The 10,837-nt window shown below is 44.4% G+C and overlaps 1 protein-coding gene across 4 annotated transcripts in view; it reads left to right on the top strand.

The window, feature by feature from the left end:
• The first annotated feature begins 745 nt into the window (after positions 1 to 745).
• PAK3 (p21 (RAC1) activated kinase 3) overlaps positions 746 to 10,837 on the top strand; it is a 460,078-nt gene continuing 449,986 nt past the window's right edge. For 3 of the 4 annotated variants that reach the window (XM_069612610.1, XM_069612609.1, XM_069612608.1), the window contains exon 1: positions 779 to 915. The gene's annotated coding sequence lies outside the window, so the exon portion shown is untranslated. Of the gene's footprint in view, positions 916 to 10,837 lie in introns of all 4 variants that reach the window. The other variant, XM_069612611.1, reaches the window with a different exon arrangement.

Below are 10,837 nucleotides of genomic sequence, written 5' to 3'. Positions count from 1 at the left end.
GGCTGACTTACATAGCATGCAGGCTGAAAGTGAAACTCGGCGGCAGTTAACTCCTAGGTCCAATTCATTAGGCTTGCTGCTAGAAACGCTTCCACGGGGAGTCACTTTAAAATACCTATCACCCTATTTTTTTTCGCACGCAACTACTGAAAAATAAGAACGGTGCATTTAAAAAGCTATCCAGAAATATCAGCGAAAATGCACAAGTTTAAGTGGGTCTTGGGAATAATCACAAGACCCTTGTCACGTTGGGAAACTAATTAGTGATTGGCGCTCCGCCGTGCAGCAGTCAAGTTGTCAGTGTGGCGGGTCGCAGCGGTCAGAGTTATGTCAGCAGTAGACGGCAGCACTCTTGCAACAGCGGCGCGCGGCTTCGCGTCATATTAACATCACACACCCCAGACCCCTTTCACTGGGCAGGGCAGGCGGGCTGCAATGCTCTTTTGCTTTAGACAGCTGCGCTCTTCAGGGGGGCTCAGGTTTCTGCCCCCTCACGCAGCGAGGGACTTGAGGACAATGAGGGCTGTTTTCCTTCCTGCACAGCTAAGTTCACTGTAGCCCCCCCCCCCAAATACGGCTGCTCCCCTTCCAGAGTTTTTTCAGCACTTCCTGCTTTGAAACCCAAGGTTTGCCTCTGCCAGCCCACACTGTGCTATTAGTAGTATTATTATCTGCGCCCAGCCGGCCAATCAGCGCGCGAGGAAAGCGATGACATCATGGGCTAGGGAACAGCAAGGAAGGAGGCAGTGAAGCATCCGAGCTGCTGATGTCAGGATCGGAGGTCAGGCGCTGGGCTGAGGGGAGAATGGGGGGCCTGCGGATGGACTGAACCACAGGGGGGGGCGGCGCTCCTTGCACCACCACCGGGACTCGGGAGGGGCACAGATGGTGCAGTAATGCCACGGAAAACCACAGGTAAAATGCCCCTCGTTTTTCCTCCCCTGCAGCCACGCTGACAGTGCTGCTGCTGCTTCTCATTGTGTGTGCCCGAGACGGCCTATTGCAGGGTTTCAAGGCTGCTGCTGACTTGCAGTTGCGGTCACAAATGGGCAATAATTGCCCGAACGTGGTGTTTTTGTTTATTCTTGCGCATCTTCCTTTTATATTCTGACAATGCCGTTTTTTTGTGAGTCTGCAATTTCAGTCTACCCGTTTCAGTATGCCATTTTTTTTAATGTTGTTTCTGCGCGGGCACTGCCGCTGTTCAATGACATGCTTATGTTATCGATGTACGATCGGAACCCCAATAATCTGTTTCGAGCAGGAGCTCCAGGGCTTAGTCGTGAATGAGATGGTCACCCCAGACGCTGTGTGCATGTCAGCGAGAGAACAAGCCACTCTCTGTTCCAGTCATAATTTGCAGCAGCAGACACACGTTTTCTGCAGAGATATATATATATATATTTTTTTTTGGGCAAGAATTTCCTTTAACCCTTTCGTTGCCAGCTCGCAGAGCCCAAGTGGGGGAATCCGGTATGCTTAAAACCATCAGAACGCACTTCCTGGTTTCCTCAAGCTCTACCCAGTCGTTTGCTACCCCATTTCTTGCCTTGGTTTTTCGTGTTGAATGGCCCCTTGACTCTCTTTGTTTTCCCCCTGGCCCCCGGCTCCCTTTTCTCTCTCCCTGGATCAGAATGGTGACACCTGCTCCTGCTGCTTTACTGTGGGGCCGCCAGAGAGGCCCTTTATGGGGTGGCCAGCCTTTGTCCCAGCCCGGTAGGCAGGCTGCCTGATGATAAAGCGCTTTTCTTCCCTGACGGCTGCCTGCCTTTTTGCCAAGCACACTGCAGCTCAAAACGTGTCCCCTTAAAAAGAAACTCCCAGTCCATGACCCCTTTATGTTGCCATTGCTTCTTAAAAATGTGGATTAGAAGGTCTTGTTTTGCAATTTTGAATGCATGGACACAATTGAAGCATGTTGCTGTATTCTCGTGGACACCCTCTCTGGTTCCAGAGGCAAACGTGCATGTCTGCCGTCATTTTTTTTAAAGGGGGGCATTTTAATGGTGGCATATCTGGCAAAAGCCGATTCTGCAATTCTCCTTTTTGAAGTGTACTGGGGTGGTGTGAAATACACATTGCAAAGATACAATCTGTCTGCCCTCAACCCCTTTTAGATTCTGTTTACTCTGCACCTGCCGTTGATTTGTGGCATTGTTTGGGGGTGGGGTCATTAATTACAGAAGCAGTCGATTTGCGTCCCTGTCATTCGCGGCCCCTCAACGCTCTCCCGTCTGGGTGTCAAACTTCTCTCTGTCTCACTGTGCCTACGTGTTCCGCCGGTTATTTGGGGGGGTGGGAAGCTCGTCCTCAGCCCATCCTCTCCATCTAGCCTTAATTTGTTGAGGCTGATTTTTGAAAGGAAGGGCTGGTGCAGCTGCTGGCCAGGCCATTTTCTCTCTCCTGTCTTCGTGAGCGTTCTCAAGAGCTGAGAACTGCCTCGCGTGCCGTGCAGTGCACCTAGGCACGAGCTGCAATGTCTGGGGGCCCCCTCCTGTGTGTGAAGTACAGTCAGCCTGCGTGCCTTTGGCATGGGCAACTAGACTGAGAGAATAACGCAGATGATCAGACCTCTCCCGTTGACTCATGCATGTTTGCCAACATAACCCATTCCAATCCGTAGGACCTTAACCAGTCCTGGTGTTTTTCTTTGCATTCTGGGACTTGTAGTTCCACTTTTTCCATTATAAAACTGGGGACTACAAGTCCCAGAATACAAAGAAATGACCAGAACTGGATTAGCATTTAGATGCAGTGTCTGATTAGCATTTCAAGTCGTCTCTGTTTCCTTTCAGACACATGCCAGCATTATCCATTCAGGGGACACTAGTTAATTCCTGGTTTTAACCTTGCAGTCTGGGAATTGTAGTCCTGGTTGTATATGGGGGTACATCCAGGACTGGATTAGCGCCTCCCGAATGGAATGGTGACATGCATGCTCTGATGGAATGTGTTGCTCTCCATTTCTGACGAGAAAACAAAACTTCAAGTACCAGAATGCAACCTGGTGCCCTTTTGACCAAGGCAGGGATTACTTCAACCAGAGCTACTGTACACAAAAACAAATGATAAATCAAGGCTGGAGTCAGAGCAACCCCTTTGCAGTGCGCTTTGCATAGAGTTTTATTTTGTTCGTAAACTGGAATTTGATGGAGAGAGTAAGGGGCAAAACATGACTAACTGAAGACCTAGAACTTTTTTGGGTTGGGGGTTTTGGGGCAGACAGGCCAATATCAGTGCTTTGTTTTCAAGTTTTCTTTCTGGGCATTGTTTGTATTGATGGAGGATTCAGGTTTTTGGACACCAGGTGCGAGTAATAGTCGTCTGCTTCCCCTTTGCAGTCTGGTACTTGGCGTTTGCTTTGCTCATTGTAAGTGTTGGGCCAGAAAAGCTACTCACAAATGACTTGACTCAGAACGGATGACTAATTGGCGGCTTTTGGAAGCATGCGCAGAAACAGCTGATGGAAGTGGGAGTATTTTAATCCACTTGTTTTTAAAAACATATTTTTTTAATTGTGAGTGAAATTATTTTAGGGAGTAAACAAAGTCCCATTCCCAAAGTGTGTAATTTAATAAGTGTGTAAACATGTTTTAACTGAAAACCAGAAACGTCTTTGTAATACATTTTTCTTTACATCTAGTTAGTCATGCGCATTAAAAGATACATGTCTACCTCGTTGGACCAAGCAGTAATAACAGTAGTTCTGTCCTGTGGTATGACGTGTACTGCTGGCCCAAACATCCATGAGGCTGAGGGGTGAGAAAGAGGGGGGGCGGGGCTGGATACATTCCTGTGTGTCTGTTTACTATTTTCGTTGGGAGTATCTTTAATCCCTAGTTTTCTTTCTTGGGATAAAAATGGCCTGTGCACACCCAATTTGTAGGTCTTGTTTCGGGACAGCCATGCAGGGCAAGGATAACATCAACTGACTTGCTGAACAGTAGCCCTCCTGCTTCTCGTGCAAGTTGAGAGGCCTTTCATTGAATGTGCGCAGAGCCCTAACTACCCTCTAAACCCCATGAACATGTCTGATGCACTGAGGTGGCCAGTTAAATTAAGGATCCACTGCTTTGGAAGAATTGTGGGGCAAGTTAGGTTGTGCCAATGCCCTACTGATTGGTGCATGATATTTTTTTAATTTATTGTATATGGTTTACAAAGAAACCTTTACAAAAACGTAAAGAAGAAAAAAAAAACATTCTACATAACATTCATTACATCTAAATTTCAAGTATACAAACATATATTAAAAAAAATAGATCCAATTTCCACATAGTAAGGGGCACATTAAAAAAGATTCAGTGCAATTACAGTTCGACATTCAAATTTGGAGTTAAAAAAAAAAATACACAATGAGCCTTCAAGAATTGAAAAGTTCATATGCTCAAGCATAATCATAAAAGGGGGGCGTATAAATCTAGAGCTTTAATAAAACCCGCTACAGCAAGTCCATCCTTGATATTAATAATAGCCAGACACTGTGACCAAATTAGATTTTCTGCCCCCATTTGACCCATTATGTTAAATCTAGCTAAATATTTGTCCCTTAGAGTTGTCAGAGCAGTACAAACTAAAAAGAGATGCCGTGAGGTCTCAATCACCCCCAAAGTTTTACAAAAGCGACAGGTAAGAGTCTAAATCTGAAAACTCCTTCCTTTTATGTAGGACTTCCCGGGTGGGAAGGAGATTCCGTGGGAAGGAGATTCCATCTGAGTTTGAGGAGAAGAGAACAGTAATATCTATTGGGGAATTGGGTCAGAATAAAAGACAACAGACCTCTTTTCTTATGGTCGAATTGTAGGTCTCTCAGAGAGGGATAAGAATGTGTGTTTTCAATGGTGTTGCTCCAATCATGACTAAAAAGACATTCCTTAACCTTATTGGGATTCGTTAACAGTGTCCCTATCAGTGGAAATATCTGACGGGTTCTTGTCACAGAGATCACTGAATGCATTAAGATATAGATTGCGAACCAGAGGCCCCTGGGGAAAAAGTTGAATGACCCATGTCGGGTTTAGGAAAGAGCAGAGCTGAAAAAAGAGTAAGGACCCTCCAGAGAATCCTTGCTCGTAGTGAAACTAGCCCTAGTTTGTATCTAATGGGCACTATTGGAATAGAATTCGGCAGTTTCAAAATTTTCCTCCAATAGATACCCTCAAGAGAGTCCCAAAAAGTCAAAAGTGCCAAGAAGTGAAGTTCCATTCCATAAAGTAGCTTAGGGGTGACCTTACCCTTAAAAAAAAGTCTACTACAGGTTTGAAGGAGAACATACAGTATTTGTTGTCTAATCTGATAGCTTGGGAGATGAGTGGGAGCAGTTTGTGTCTAAGAAATCGTCAGAGTTCAATCACTGAGGGTTGGGCCAGAATGAGAAATCCGAGATAGACGATTTTGTGTGCTCTGATGATATTTTCACCACCTATTTTCCATACTTTATTTCCCTTTCTCCCCTTTGAAAAGGCCATAGTACGAGTTTTGCTCGGGTTAATCTTCAGCCCATTAAGAATGGCGTATTCTTCAAATTTGCAAATGAGCCTCTGCAGGCCAACTTTAGTGTGATCAAAGAGAAGAAAATCATCGGCAAATGCCAACTATGAGAGCCTCAAGTCCCCCAGTTTAGCGCTCGCCATACCTGTATTTCCCAGAAAGTCACCCACATCAGCCATATAGAGGATAAAAAGACAGGGAGCTAGGGAGCAACCCTGTCTCACTCCAATACGGGTCCTTATCCTTCTGGAAAGAGTACCTGCCTAATATGGACCCCCGAGTTCTCATCCATTGCCATAATAAGAGTTAGAAGACCCGCCCGGATGCCCCATTTGGTTAACTTTTCCCAGAGTCTTGACCTAATTACCAAATCAAAGGCATTTGACAGATCGATAGACGCAACGTAGAGTGAACCATCATATTTACCCCAGGTAGAACTTTGCAAGGCAGTAATAATAAGATCATTAAGATTGGTTGAGTGGCCCGCCCTGAAACCTGTTTGTTGTTTCGGGAGAATGATTTTCCTTAATCCAGACGTTAAGGTGTGAAAGAAGCATAGAGGAAAAAAGCTTACAGTCCGCATCAATAAGGGAAATAGGTCTATAATTTTTGACCAAAGTGCGGAGACCTCTTTTAAAAATTGGAACAATGTGAGCGGTTTGCCAACTAGTAGGTACATTCCCAGAATTAACGACGTCTTGGAAAAGCAGGGAGAGGAGGTTGGCCCAAAGATCTGGCTCAGCTTTAAACGTGTTATTAGTAAGGCCGTTAGACCCCGGAGCCCTAGATTTCTTGGCTTTAGAAATAAAAATAAGTCCAAGTACTATTTCAAAATCAATTACAGGCATCCAGGAATCCTTAGACAGATTCTTCCCCAAAGGTCGATATTCTAATCCATCACCACCTGTATCAAATAATTCGGTATAATGCTCTACCCATTGAACCTCTGGGATGGCATTCAACTGGTCGACCTCCGCCACGTCATCAAGGCTGGACAAGGTAACCCAAAATGCCCTCAGATCTCGTTTTATTAGTACTGCAAGCATATGCTCTGCGTCGTTTTGTAGCATAGTAGCTTTACTTGACTTACAGTAATTTTTATATTTTTGGCGAATGGTTTTAACTTTTATTTTTATCAACCCAATCAGAATCTAGGGCTTGTACACCTCTGAGTTTCCGAGTGAGGACCTTTGCATTAGCCAATTCTTGATCAAATCTGAGGGTGAGAAGTTTTAGAAACGCCCTTCCTAAACTAGCCATGAATACTGCTGTGAAGAGCATTAAGAAAACTATCTAAGTAAACTGTATTGAAAACTGCTAATTTCCAAGAAAAAGAGGTATGATTAAAGAAAGAGATCTGTTTACGGTTGAGTAAACTGATATTGATAGGTGACCAACGTATCCCTGTCCCTTGTCCCACAGTATGGAGATGGCTTGGACCCCCGGCGGGCAAACACTTAATGGGAAAAGGACAGATGAATGAAACCCGGAGGATACCATGATCACTCCATAGGTTAAAAGAGACCTCAACATTGGTTGAGAAAGGAATAAGTGAATGATCTACAAAGACCTAGTCTAGAGTAAATGTTGATAGAGATCTGCGCCATGTGGGACAAGGTAAGTTAATGGCATCATAGTAGCCATTAAGACAAGTTAGACCAACCGAATCCAAAGCGAAATTCCAAAGACGACCCCGTGCATATTTCAGGCCTAGGCGAGAGTCATCCTCCATAGCCAGTCCCAAGTCATCATATTTGGAGTCAGAAGAAATAGAGCAATCAGAGTTGAGATCACCTGCCAAAATCAATTTCCCCCTAGGGTACAGAGATCTCCAGGAAAGAAGCGTGTCCGTTAACCTTTGGAAAAACGGCTCAAGAGCAGAAATTCCCTTGTGCCAATATTCATTAATCAAGAGTAGACTGACCATTAGATCAAGAGAAGGCACCTCCAGGGCCAAGATGCCAAAAGGCACATCCGGAAGAACCTTATTCCTAAAACCAAAGGAGGTTCTAATGCCTATGAGAAGACCCCCCAGAGGGCCTCCCTCCCAAACTGGGTTTAGCATTTTGAGAAAAAACATATCAAACCCATCTAAGACGGGAGTTGAGAGCATCCAGGTTTCCTGCAGAAAAAAGCAATGTGAAGCCCTAATCATAGTTACAGTGTCCAAATTCGTGAGAGATGGGAATTACCTCTGGAATTCCAAGATAGAAACACAAAACTATTCATGGGGGGAGTCTTGGGAGAAAGTTCCGAATGAATCGGATGGTACTCATTTCCACAGACCTGCAGTAACCTGAGCCCAGTTTCAAAAATTTCCGTTAGATCTGGGCGTAAATTGCCTCCGTTGGGACTGTGGAGCTCTTTCCGGATGATATACCATAGTGAGGTTTCCCCAATAGTCTGCACCACCTCCATTGTTACTGGAGAACTGAGTGGATTCTAATAGGTTTGCTTCGAAACCAAGTTGCTTTAACCCTTCTCTATGCCCCATAATCAAATCCAAGACCACTCTTGATTTAAGAACGATATTACTCAAATCTACCCGACCCTGAATAGGGAAAAAATACTATCCATGTCATAACTGGAGATGAGTGAGAGCGAGGGTAATTGATGAAAAATCTTTAAGCTGTTACCACGGTTAAGACAAATTGACGTGTCTTGACCCTAGAGACTAGTAAGCTGTAAAATATCGAGAGGGTCTTTCGCTTCTGCTAATTGGGGTAAATAATCAGTGATCTTTTTAGTGAACTGAATTAAAGAGTCAGCCTCCAAGTCAGTGCCCCTTGCACCCCTTAATATAGTCCTATTTTGGATTGCGTTTGGACCCGCAGGGAATCTTTCACATGATTTGAAAGACTTACTGTAGTGGACAAAATTGGGCCCAGGAAGGACACCTTCACGGCCCATAACAGGGCCAACACTTGGCATACTTGAATGAGCTAAATTAAGAGAGATGGGAGCAGAAGAACCACCCACTGATCGAGCTCCCATACCGCAGTCCCTCATTGTGGGCTCAATATTAGCCGGAAGACCCTCAATAACGGAAGAGAGAATAGGGTCCAGCGATAGGAACGGAGTAGATGGGGCCCCAACCTGAGACGGGATTATAATTGAATTAGGCACTGCCCCACTGGCAGTTTTCGGAACCAATAAAGCCTGGTATAGATGTTTAACCAGATCAATATTGATCAGGTTTGCATTGATCAACGAAAAAGTGGTCTGAGTGACTCGAATCTACCCCAGACATGGGGTTAGATGGAGTAGTTAAGATTTCTACAACTGAGGAGGGATCCTGCACCTTGACAATAGTATTGGTGGTTAATACAACTGAAGCGTTAGTGGAAGTCGGCTCTGGTAAAGTTAGAACTATTGTTGAAGGGCTGGAGACCGCAGTGTCCACAACCCCCTCAGTATTATGCCCCACTACTGGAGGGTCAATATTGATGGTAGTAGGGCCATCTGCCAAAGTGTCCGGTAAGCTAGATAGAACTAATGTAGTGGGAGATGAATTGGCTGTGGCCAAAGTGGCCATCATATTAGGAATGGGGTTCACAGAAACCACTGGTTCAACAGGATTCCCAAGCCCCTTGGGAATGAGAGAAGGGGTTGAGGAAGCTGAAGTATTTGCCGAGAAGAGATTTCTGAAGAATTGGTTGGTATATGAGGTAATATTTTTCAAATTCTTCTGATTTTTAGTTTTCTTCATTTGCTGATTATTTTTTATTTTCTTTCCTATGCAAAGCAAACCTTTTTGATGAATAATTTCTTTAGTGAGGTCAATAGGATCAGATGGAATCTCTGAAGTCGGAGCGGATATAGGGTCCACAGAGGAAGCTAAGTGGACACACTTAAGTGGATCTGCCAGTACTAAAGTCCTCCCCACACGGGGAATACCAGGAACAGTACGATTGAGCGGATGGCATACCGACTCCTCTTGGACTTTCTCCTCCATTAATTCTGTAATGAGATACAGAATAGGGATAGGGAGTTTTACCTCCAACCCAAGAACCTCTCACACACCCTCAGAAGTAATTGAAGGAATCGTAGAAGGATGATCACAGATATCCTGATCCGAACATTGGGTGAGAGTAGTACCCAGACCTTTATCTAAAACTACCCCTTGTATAGTCGGCGATTTCCTAGTGAGCCCTTGATTTACCAAATGGGCATCAGCCTTAATCTGGTTAGAGAGGATGGGATCAGAGCCATGTGTGGGCACAGGGGGGTGGGCTTCCTTAATAATTTTAACTAACTCTTCGAATCTGTCAAGGCCCTCTAGCCTGGAATAGATTTAAAAAAGAAGAGTGTGTGATCTAACCTCTGACCATATGTTATCATACAGACTCCCAAAGGAACTCGGGACCATATTCAGAGCCGAGAGAGTCGGTTGAGAAAGTTTAATTCTATCATCCGCCTCTTTGAGAGTATGATGCAGAATGGATTCTCTGCCCTGATCCTTTTTTGAGTCAGCGAGTAGACCCCTTTCTCTCAACCAATTTTGTTTCTCTGTATACTCATCAATAAAATTGATGAGATCAGAGGGAGAGCCCACATAGGAATCATCACAGATTTGCTGGGTGACATTATTAGTATTATTAGAGTTGAGACCCAGGTGGCTATCAGTGATTGCCTTATCTGCAGATTCTATTATGCTAATGTCGTCAATATCGTGAGCTAGATGATCTTCGATCTCTAATTTCTTAGCTACCTCAACTAAATGAGTATGATCCGATGTGGCCATTATTGGAAGTGAGTGTAGAGATTTAACACGGGTGCTAGTTGCAGACCTCTTTCCGAAAATGTTGGAGATTTTTTTTCCCTTGAATATGTTTCCCTTGGGTACCCAGATTGAATTTAGTTTTGGGTGTGGGAATATGGGATTTGTTAAGTGGAGTTTTGAACACAATGGATTTCACTGTGGGGGTATTGGGAGTTTTAGCCCAATTGGCAGAAAGGTTGACATGGATAGAGGAATTATGGTTTACACCCCTAACAGAGAAATAAACCTCCGGCGAAAGTTTAATGGGAAGAATAACATTGTTCCCATTGACCACAGGGGGGGAAAGGCAATCAACAACCTCTTTTGTCACCACCGATGTTTCTGTAGCATTGGCTACAGGATCGTCCACCATAACAGGCAGTTTAGGCGTCCTAGGATGCAATTAAACAGGGGTTGAAAGCACAATATTGACCACCATATTATTGTTAGACTGATCCAAATGAACCTTACCCCTAGGTAAACTACCGCCTTCCTCAAGATTAGAGGCTATAGTGTCTGCTAGACGCTCTTCTTGTGTGTCCATTGAAATATCTTGTTTCCCTTTGAAAATACAACTATTATAAG

This window comes from Ambystoma mexicanum, chromosome 5p (genome assembly GCF_040938575.1).
Source record: "Ambystoma mexicanum isolate Mex_15411 chromosome 5p, UKY_AmexF1_1, whole genome shotgun sequence".
NCBI classification, from domain to species: Eukaryota; Metazoa; Chordata; class Amphibia; order Caudata; family Ambystomatidae; genus Ambystoma; species Ambystoma mexicanum.
Note: the sequence above shows the minus strand (reverse complement) of the source record. Positions and strands in the feature narration are given on the sequence as shown.